This window comes from Mesocricetus auratus, unplaced genomic scaffold (genome assembly GCF_017639785.1).
Source record: "Mesocricetus auratus isolate SY011 unplaced genomic scaffold, BCM_Maur_2.0 Super-Scaffold_15014, whole genome shotgun sequence".
Taxonomy (NCBI): Eukaryota; Metazoa; Chordata; class Mammalia; order Rodentia; family Cricetidae; genus Mesocricetus; species Mesocricetus auratus.
Genome location: NW_024429186.1, coordinates 63,808,293 through 63,819,592, shown reverse-complemented (window position 1 = coordinate 63,819,592; position 11,300 = coordinate 63,808,293). Strand labels below are relative to the sequence as shown.

The window sequence follows — 11,300 nt, the reverse complement described above, 5'->3', positions numbered from 1 at the left end:
GACCTTTGGGGGTCCTTCTTCCCTGCCCCCAGCATTGTAGGTATACATGCTTCCACATGTGTGCTGGGAGTTCTCCTTTCCCCTAGAATTACAGTTACACATGCTTTCACATGGAGCTGGTATCAAAGTGCAGGTCCTCATACTTGTACAGTGAGCTCTTTCCTCTCTGACTCATGTCCCCAGCCTCCTGGAATGGATTTTTTTATTAGGTTTATACATTTTAATACTTTGTCAAGAAAGCCTTCCGTGTTTTGGGATAAAGAGAGTTTATAATAGTGTTTCTTTCATTTTATATTGCCTATTCAGGAAGGATTTTGGTTAATAATTTCTTCGAAATTAATTGAGTGGGCCAGACTTGGTGGCACACACCTTTAATCCCAGCACCCAGGAGACAGAAGCAATCAGATCTCTGTGAGTTTGAGGCCAGTCTGGCCTAGACGGTAAGTTCCAGGAAAGCTGGGGATACATAGTGAGACCCTGTCTTAAAGCAACTATTTGAATGGATCCACTGGACATGGGAATGACACATATTAATGGCGTCACAGTGCGCCATTTTAAATCAGGCTAAACACACCTGTCTCCTGAAGCACTCTTTCTTGGTTAAAACATGATTAATCTTGTTCTTGCTTTTGAAACACTCAGTGCAGAGCTGTTGTCTGTGGTCACCTCACTGTGTACCCAGAACACCTTACTGTGCACCCGAGGACTCCTTGCTCTTATCTAGCTGCAACTTAATATGTGTTGAAGCCTCCTATACCGTCCTCTCCCTCCCATCTTCCCAGCCTCTGGTAACACCATTCCTACTCTCACTTCCAGGGACCAGATCTTTAGACTCTTTGTATGTGTGAGAGGTTGGCAGTCGCTTTTCTCTGCCGCCTTCGTTCACTTAGCACAATGACCTCTAATTCCACCCGTGTGGTTGCAAATGGAAAGAATTTTCTAAATGATAAGTATTTTCTTCATCTGTCGATGGGCACCTGGGATACTGTGCCCGCTTCTTGGCTGCTATGGATGGAGCATGGTTGTCTCATGGACACTGATGTCATTTCTTCCTCATACACATTGCCACTGAGGTTGATGGGTCACATGCCATCTTAGTTAAGGTTACTATTGCTGTGATGAAGCATCATGATCAAAGCAGCTTGGGCAGGAAAGGGTTTGTTTGGCACACACTTCCACATCACGTCATCAAAGGCAGTCAGGACAGGAACTCAGACCGAAAACCTGCAGGCAGGAGCTGATGCAGAGGTTGTGGAGGAGAGCTGCTTACTGCCTTGTTCCTCATGGCTTGCTCAGCCTGCTTCTCTGGAGTGAAGCCTTTTCCTTGCCAGCCGCTTTGGTTTTTCCCCACCAGTCGCCTGGGCTCTGCCACATTGTAGCCCCCAAATAACACACAAGACGCTGTATTAATTATGAAGCTGTTGGCCTTTTGCTTGTTTCTTACTGGCTAGCTCTGACTTAAGTATTTACTCCATAATTGCTAATCTAAGTATTTCTCTTACCGGAGAAAGGGTCTGGACTTCTTATCCCTATGGCAGCTACATGATGACTCCCTGTGTTTCTCCTACCCAGAGTCCTCCTCGACTCCTAGTCCCACCTATCTTGCTTCCCTATTGGCCAACAGTGCTTTATTGACATACACACAGGACTTCCCTGTCATGCTTCTTTATGGAACCTGGGACCAACAACTCAGGGATGGTGACACCCACAATAGACTTGGCCCTCCATTAAGCACTAGTTAAGAAAATATCCTACATGCCTGCCCACAACCTCTTGCCCCCTTTTGTGGGTTTTCAAACAGGGTTTCTCTGTGTAACAGCTCTGGCTGTCCTGAAACTCACTTTGTAAACCAGGCTGGGCTCTGCCTCCCAGTGTTGGGATTAAAGGTGTGTGCCACCACCACCCAGGACTACAACACCTTCTTATAGAGGCATTTTCTTAACTGAGATTCCTTCCTCTGAGATGACTCTAGCTTGTGTCAAGTTGACATAAAACTAGCCGGGACACATGCTGTTTACACATCGACACATTTGAGAAGCCTTTGTACTGCTTCCTATAATGGTGTGCTAATATACACTCCCAACAATAGTGTTCAAAGAGTTTCCCTTTTCTCATTTTCTTGCCAGAACTTGTTATATTTTGCATTTTTTGAAAATAGCAATTCCTAATGGATTGAAGTACCTCATTGTGATTTTAATTTGCATTTCCCTGAAGTTTAGGGATGTTGGGTACCTTTTTATGTATTTTTGGCAATTTGTAGGTTTTCTTTTGAAAAATGTTTATTTAGATCTATTGCATGTTTTAATTTATTAATTTAATTATTGTGGCAAGGCCTTATGTAGGCCAGACTAGCTTTGAACTCACTATGTAGCTGTGATAATTAATCTTGGTTGTCTACTTAACTAGATCTAAAGCTAATTAAAAGCTGTGCCTTTTACTGGCTACTCCTGTCAAGAATTTCCTTGATCAGATTACTGAAAGTAGGAAGATCCACCCCAAATGTGTGCAGCACCTGCTGATGCAAGCCCAGATACAAGGAGATGGAAGAAGGATTTATTTTTATCTTAATTATTTCTTACATTCCAATCCCAGTTCTCCCTCCCTCCTCTCCTCCTGTTCCCCCTCCCCTTTCCCCACTCCACCTCCCATCTGCTCCTTAGAGAGGGTAAGGCCTCCCCTAGGAAATCTACTAAGTCTGTCCCATCATTTAGTTGAGGCAGGGCCAAGGCACCTCTCCACCCTCACACCTCTGTGTCTAGGCTGGGCAAGGTTCTCTGCATATAAAATGGGCTCCACTAAGTCAGTTTGTGCATTAGTGTTCGATCTTGGACCCACTGCCAGTGGCCTCATATACTGTCCCAGTCACACCACTGTCACCTATATTAAGGGAGTCTAGTTCGGTCTTATGTGGGTTCCCCATTTGTCAGACCAGAGTCAGTGATCTCTCAATAGCTCAGGTCAGCTGATTCTGTGGGTTTCCCCATCATGATTTTGACTCCTTTGTTCATATTATTGCTCCTCTCTCACTTTGATTGTACTCCAGGAGCTTGGCCCATTGGTTAGTTGTGGATTTCTGCATCTGCTTCCATCTGTTTCTGGAAGAGGTTTCCAGCCTCTCTGGGGTTGTGGATTGTAGGCTGGGTATGTTTTGCTTAATTTTTGGTATCAACTTATGAGTGTGTACATGCTATATTTGTCTTTCTGATTTTGCTTTACCTCACTTAGGATGTTTATTTTTCTAGTTCTGTCCATTTGCCTACAAATTTTAGGGTGTCATTGTTTCTTCCCACCGAGTATTACTAGACTGTGTAAATATACCAAATTCTCTTTATCCATTGGAAGAAGGAATTTTTGATTTTGCCTGCTTGCTTTCATGGCAAGTTCATTGACCTTGTTGCTGCTGTTCTCCTTTAAAGCTTCATCAGGCTTCCAACATGGGTTGTTGACCAGTGGCTCTCCAGGAATCCTCCAGGCCTTTCATGTCACATTAGTACTATTGAGGCCTCTGGCCTTGACTCAGCAATTACTAGGTTCTTGTCCTCTCCCATGTGAGGCAGTCACTGTTGGACTAGTCAGACCATACCATGTAAACCAATTTGAGAAATCCCCCTTGTATACATGTTCTGTTCTATAGAATATTGACTAACTTGAACTCCTGATCTTCCTTCTTCCCCAAGTTCTGGAATTACAGGCCTGTATTACCATGCCTTGCATTTTAATTAATTTTCTTATTGGTGTATATTCATTGTACAGTGTCCTTATTGATCTTTTGTCAACTAGAGTTATCTAGGGAGAGTACCCTCAACGGAGAGAATGCTTCCATCTGATTGCCTGTAGTAAGTTTATAGATAATTTCTTGGTTAGATTTATGTAGGAGGGATCTGTCCTCTGTGAGTGGTACTCCTCCTAAGCAGATGGACCTGAGCTGTACAAGAAAGCAGGCTGAGCAAGGTGCAAGTCAGTAAACAGCATTTCTCCATCTTTACCTATTCTTCAGTTGAGGAGCATCTAGATTATTTCCAGGATCTGACTATTATGAATAATGCTTCTATAAACACAGATGAGCAAGTGTCCTTATGGTAGGATGAAGCATCCTTCAGGTATATATTCAAGAGTGGTATAGCTGGGTCTTGAGGTGGATTGATTGCCAACTTTCTGAGAAGCCACCATATTGATTTCCAAAATGTCTGTACAAGTTTTCATTCTCACCAGCAGTGGAAGAGCATTTCCTTAGCTCTGCTTCCTTTCCAGTATGCACTGTCCCTGATGTTTTTGAGCTTAGCTAGTCTGAATCTCAGAGTCATTTTGATTTGCATTTCCCTGATGGCTAAGGCTGTTAAACATTTCTTTAAGTGTTTCTTAGCCATTTGAGACTCTACTGTTGAGAATTCTCTGTTTAGGTCTGTGCCCTATTTTTAATTGGATTATTTTTTGATGTCTAGTTTTTTGAGTTCTTTATGTATTCTGGAAATCAGCTCTCTGTCAGACGTGGGGATGATGAAGATCTTTTCCCATTCTGTAGACTGTCATTTTGTCCTATTGATGATGTCCTTTGCCTTACAGAAGCTTTTCAGTCTCATGAGGTCCCATTTAATAGTTGCTGATCTTATTATCTAGGCTATGGAAAGAAACACATGGTATGTACTCATAAGTGAATATTAGCTGTAAAGTAAAGGATAGCCAGGCTACAGTCCACATGCCCAGAGAAGCTAGGTAACAAGGAGGGCTCAAAGGGTACACTCGAATCATCTTGGGAAGGGGAAATAGAAGAGATTTCATGGGTGGACTAGGGGTGTGTGGGGATGGGAACATGATGGATCATGTGGGGTTGAGGTGGGGGGAGAGTACTGAAAGAGACTACTGGAAAGGGGGACATTTGGGAGCCAGGTAGAAAGTAGGTGCAAGGGAATCTTCCAGGAATCTACAAGGATGACCTAAACTAAGGCTCCTAGCACTAGTGGATAGCTGTATGGCCTGAACTGACCATCTCCTGTTACCAGGCAAGACTTCTAGTGGAGAGATTGGGACACCAACATAACCTTCACTCTATAGTCTGTCTTGGCCTATGGGATGTGCTGGAGTAAGGGTGACAGAGATTGTAGGAGTGGCCAACAAATGACTGGTCCAGCCTGAGACCTATTCCACAAGAGTGAGCCTACCTCTGACGCTGCCAGGAGCACCAGTTCTCACAGGTTGGATGGTCCAGAGACCTAGGATAGAAACAAACGTGGCTGAAGGAAAAAAATGGTAATGTAATGATGCCTAATGATTTTTGGCTATACTCACAGATTGCTGCCTAGCCCAACTGTCATCAGAAAGGTGTCATCCAGCAACTAATGGAAAGAGATGCAGACCCACAATCAAACATTAGTCTGAGCTTGGTGAATCATGCTAAACAGAAGGAGAAAAGATTGTAAGAGCCAGAGTGGTCAAGAACATCACAAGAAAACTCATAGAATCAACTAACCTGGGCTCATAGGAGCTCACAGAGACTGAACCAACAACCAGGGAGCCTGCGTGAGACTAACCTAGGCCCTCTACATATATATGACTGTTGTGTAGCTTGGTCTTCCTGAAGTACTTCTAACAGTGGGATCAGGGGCTGTCTCTGACTCTTCTACCAGCTTTTGGGACCCTATTCCTCATACTGGGTTGCCTAGTGCAGCTTAATACAAGGGGAGGCACTTAATGTTACTACAGCTTGATGTACATAGATATACATGGGGGGCCTGCCCTTTTCTGAATAGAAGTGGAGGAGTGGAGTGGGAGGAGGCAAAGGGGGAGTGAGTAGGAGAAGGGAGGAGAGGATGGAGGGGAAACTTCATCCGGATGTAAAGAAACACAAGAAACTCCATTTAAGACAGACAGAATAATGGGTTTCACTGCGACAGTCTCATGCTTGTATGTGTATCACATTCTTTGGTTTTATTCAATACTCATACCATTTTCTGTCTTCCTTTGCCCTCCTGTCCTCTACTTATCAAATAGTGTCCAAGTCAATATCAATAAGTATTCAAGTTAGTGTTGATAGTACTCAAATTTTATTGAGAAACTATTATTACTCACTGTTTCCCCTCAGTCTTTCCATATGGGTGATTGTTCCCTTTGCTGTGTATGAACTGTGATTTTGATGAAATTACTATTTTAATCTAATTTTGCTTTTATTTTCTGTGCTTTCAGAGTCTTCTACAAGCAATGTTATGTTATATATGTATTTTGGGGTAGTTTCACAGTTTCATATCTTATATCTAAGCCTTCAGTACATCTTGAGAGTGATTTTTCTTTTTTGTTGAGGCAGTGTCTCATGTAGTCCAGACTGACCTTGTACTTGGTATATAGACAAGGATAGCGTTGAACTTGCTATGTAGTTAAGGATGGCTTTGAACCTCCTCTTCTCCAGCCTCCAATGACCTGGGTTACAGGCGAATGCCATGACACCTTGTTTGAGAGTTGAGTTTTGTAACTGTTAAGAGAAAGGGTCTCATTTAATTCTATTGCAGATGGACACACAATTGCCCTATGCATTTATTGACAAGTGTGTCTTTTTTTCCAGTGTCCTTAAAGCATTTTGTCAAGAATAATTTGTATGTAAACGTTTTTGGTTGAACCTGGGGTCATTGGTGCAGATTCCTTGGCTCATGAAAAGACAAGAATCTAAATTCCAAAAGACAGAACAGAAAAAACATTTCTGAGATAAACTAATTATGATAAATGGGAAAAGCCATCCACAATATTTTATTTGTGTACCATTTAACCAAGGCATTTTGTTCCCTTTCTGGTTGGAAGCTTTTCTAGGGTACTTACCCTGATCTTTCTTGAAATTATTTTAAGAGCAGTCAGTCACACACATTTGTTCTCTCCCTTCTCATTTTTATTGAATATAAGAATTGTTTAGCTGAATACCTTCTTCTAGTATGGAATAGATACATTTGTAGAGTTACATGATTTGTGTAGAGTTTTAACAACATCACAGACTTCACAGCCTTTTGGTACCAGTGATAATTTCACTCTGCGATACTGGCCCAGTAGTTAACTGGTCAGGAACTCCTGAGCTCTTACAACATGTCCAGCACTGTGGTGTGAATAGATGGCACAAATTACCACTATAATAATCTCTGGTAATCCAGTACCACAGAGTCTTATGTAAGGCACAATTAGAAAACAGCAAGAGTAATGTGTAACAAAGTTCAAAATTAGATAGAATTAAGGGTGACTTTATTATAGAAATAATATCAAGCAGCATCTTAAAGAAGCCCGGGTATATGATGACAATATTGACTTGTGATTGAAAACACCTTGTATAAGATAGGGACAAACAAACTAACTTAAATGTGAAAAATAAAAGAAATCCAATGATACTTGAATTTATGCTTAAAGGCTGTTACAGAACGTGAAGAGCAGTAATTGATGAAGGAGCCAGAGAAATCTTCCTGGGAGTAGAACTATTCTAGACAGAATTTCGAAGAATGTTGTAGTTAGGGAAGGCAGAAAAATCACAAAATACCAGAGTCAGGACATGAGCAACATTTTAACGAAAAATTGAATACCTTATAAATTAAAATATTATTCCAATGCAGTTCAAGGGAAGGCCATTAAACATGTTTATGGGCCTCTGAAATAAATTGCTGTTATATAAAGCTAATAAAACCCAAATTTACACAAGTGCTCAGGTGTGGGAATGTGCACTACATTAAGCAGTAGAGCAAGTGTCCAGATTTTATTGTGTGTAGATGGTTCTGTTCCTTCTGAGTGCTTCTCTGGTTGTGGCCACTCCTAATGGAATACCATTTCTTGGTAGTATGTATGGGTATTAAGAAACCTGTTTGCTTTCAGCAAGATGTCCTAAAATAAGTCAGCTAGCTACTCCTATCCTTAAAAATTGAGTCACAAATTGCCCTGAGGGCTTAAAAGTGATAGCTCAATGAATAACGGCTCCTCTAACATAAAGATTCAAACTTGAATTCCCAGAACTCACATAAAATCTGGGCATGGGCACATGCACCTATTACCCTGAGTGTTTGGGGATGGAGAGAGGCAGATGTCAGGGGGGCACTGGCCAGTTAGCCTAGACAAAATGGTGAGCTTCAGGGTCATTGCGAGACACTGTCTCAAGGGACTATGGAGAGAGTGAGAACACTCAATATTGTTCTATGGTCTCCACGTGTACTTATGTACATGCATTTACACAAATGCATACCACACACACACACACACACACACACACACACACACACACTACCCTGCTGACCCCACAGCATGAATAAACCTGAATATGTAACTTTTCATGTGATTATTATTTCCATTAAACTTGAAGAAAACAGGCGATTTATGAAGATTGCGGGCAATGGAAATTCTAGCAGGTATTATAGGTTCTGCCAGGTTCTCTGCAGCATTGATTTGGGTTATCTCCAATGATCCTAACAGACTTTATTATGTCCTTCCACGGGTGACCAATTGAAGGTATGTGTCCTGAATCATCAGAATAACCTTTCATTATCTAGGCTGACACACATGCATGATGCTGTTACTTGGATGTCATTGGAAAATTTTTACTTGTATCGTTTTTATTGATACATTAATTATACAACTTTTGATTTATTTTCATAAATTTTGAACTTATTTTTAATTTTTTAATTTTTATGTTTTATGTGTATGAATGTTTTGCCCGCATGCGTGCATGCATGTGTACCATGTACATGTAGTGCTAGAAGAGGCTGGAAGAGAGAGCCTGACCCCCAGGAATTGTGCTCTGCCATGGGGGTGCTAGGAACTGAATCTGAGTGCTCTGTGAGCGTGGCCAACACTCTTAACTTCTGAGCCATCTCCTAAGCCTCAAACGTTGATTTCTTTACACTTGCATCTGAAAGTTGAGCTGTGGATGGAGTCCAGACAGAGTGTGGTGAAGTAGCTCCAGTTTACATCGCTGCTTATATAACCATTGTTGTGAAGCCTGTCTGATGGCGGAGAACAGAATAAGAGCTATATTCAAATGTAATTTCCTTTTTGACTAGCAATGCCTGAGATGGATGTGGTTTTTGCAGAGGGAAGTTAGTGCCGCAGAAAGATTCTTTAGTTCACTACTTCAGTGTTGCTATCCTATAGTGGATAATACTAAAATATAGTCCATGAGGCTTGACAATTGATATAAAATGAGAGAATTATTAATAGTCAGTAGCTCTGTTGCTGCTTCTGAGTGTGTGACCCTCTCAATGAGGGGTTGTGCTACTTAACAGATTTAAGTTCTGTGGTGATGAAAGAATGTGGTCCCCAAAGGGAGTGGTACAATTAGGAGTTGTGGCCTTGTTGGAGTAGGAGTGGTCTTGTTGGAGGAAGCATGTCAGTGTGGCTGTGGGCTTTGAGATCTCATATATGCTCAAGATGCCACCCAGTGTCTCAGTTCACTTCCTGTTGCCTGCGTAAGATGTAGGTAGAACTCTCAGCTATCTTTGCAGCACCATATCTGCCTGCATGCCTCCATGTCCCACCATGATGATAATGGACTGAACTGGAAGCAACCCAAATAATGTTTTCCTTTATAAGAGTTGCCATGGTTAGTGTCTCTCTTCATAGCAATAGAAACCCCAAGACCACTTCATAAAAAACATGTGGCTTAAGAAATATCATTTTATTTCTCACAAAATTTCAAAAAAATTATTAAGAGAAAACTATACCTTGGCTAAAATCTGGATTACTGTCTTAGTCACTATTGCTGTGAAGAGACACTATGACCAAGGCAATTCTTATAAAGGCTTGTTTACAGTTCAGAGGCTAGTCTATTATCATCATGGTAGGGAGCATGGTGGCATGCATTGTGTTGGAGCAGTAGCTTAGAACTTTACATCCTGACCTGTAGGCAGATTGAAACCTTAAAGCCCTCCCCATTGTCATACTTCCTTCAATAAGGTCACACCTCCTAATCCTTCTAATCTTTTCAAATAGTTCCACTCATGGTGACTAAGCATTCAAATATTTGAGCCAATGGATGCCACTCTTATTTAAACCACCACACTGAATATTAGGTATCTGCTGCTGCAGAACAAGCCACCACACATTTTATGTTTTAAAACATTTATTCTCACATATTGTTTATGATTTAGGAAACCCAGCTTATCTGAGACCTTTGCTTCATGATTTCTCTCACACACAAGGCGCCTATCAGGGTCAGTCAGCCAAGGCTGCAGCTTCACCCGAAATCTCATCTGTGAAGGTTCCAGATCCAATTTCATGGGATTGTTGGCAGAATTCAGTGTCTTAGATGTACTTAGATTGGGGCCTTAACCCTTTGCTGCCCAGGAGGATGTTCCGTGCTCCTGCATTTTTCCGCAGTATTATTTGCTTTATATAAGCTAGTTGGGCATCTCCTAGCAAGAAAGAAATTGAAGCCTTATCTACTGAAATTGCAGGAGACAACTTCAGCTGTGATGTGTTCTCTCAGTCTGAGGCAAGTCCTAGGTCCTGCTCACTCTTATTGGAGGCGGTTACACAAAGGTAAGGATGTCAAAGGTAGGCATTCCCGAGGCCATTTCAGAGTCTTCTGGAAAACTTCCAGTTAGTTTGACATGTGTGGTAGCTTATCTAAAACATAGCTACCTGGCAATAAGCCACACTCAGTGAAGTCTGTAATCCAGCAGGAATCAATGGCGATGCATCGATAGTGTGAAAATAATTCTGAAAGCACCATTGAATGAAAATTTCACAATGAAGGTCATTAAGAAAAGGATCCATGCAGTGTGATGATATCTGGAAGACTGGAGGGAGTAACAGTTCAACTATGCCCTGAGATTAAAGATGCATGTCAAGACATTAAGTATTTCTGTTCTGTTTAAACATTCTTTCCTTTCTCACATTGATCTTTGTCCTATAGCCCCGTTCCACCTCAGCTCTATTCTTCTCAACCTTCAGTAGTCCATGGAAGTTCCTACTCTCCCTACCTTCTTTGGAACACTTTCTCAGACCCATGAGAACCTGTGTCTCCTCTCCTGCAACTCTAAGACTCCAAATTCCCTTTCACTATTGCACTTTCCGAGTTAGCTATGCAGGTCACAAATAAGTACAAGCTGCCAGGTCCCATACCTTTGTATTTTTCCTTCAGTTCTATTAGCTGTGAGAAAGTGCTGTTTCAGAACTTGGCAAAACCTCAGAGCCATGCCTAGAAAGTCATTTAAGAAAAATACAGTCCTTTAAATGAATGTACCTGTGTGTGAGTTTCATTAGTGAATGTTGTGGCACTTGTTACATTGGTAGCTGAAGCCTATTAGAAATGGCTTATCTGTGAACACATTGCCAGCACATTCCTCTGC

General features: G+C 41.6%; 1 long non-coding RNA gene across 1 annotated transcript; it reads right to left on the bottom strand.

Annotated features, from left to right (window-relative positions):
* Nucleotides 1–4,485: 4,485 nt before the first annotated feature.
* On the bottom strand, nucleotides 4,486–5,387 carry LOC121139494. The gene is made up of 3 exons (XR_005876448.1): nucleotides 5,287–5,387; nucleotides 5,160–5,210; nucleotides 4,486–4,618 (listed from the first exon to the last, which is right to left on the bottom strand). It is a non-coding gene; the product is annotated as an uncharacterized LOC121139494 (long non-coding RNA).
* Nucleotides 5,388–11,300: the final 5,913 nt, after the last annotated feature.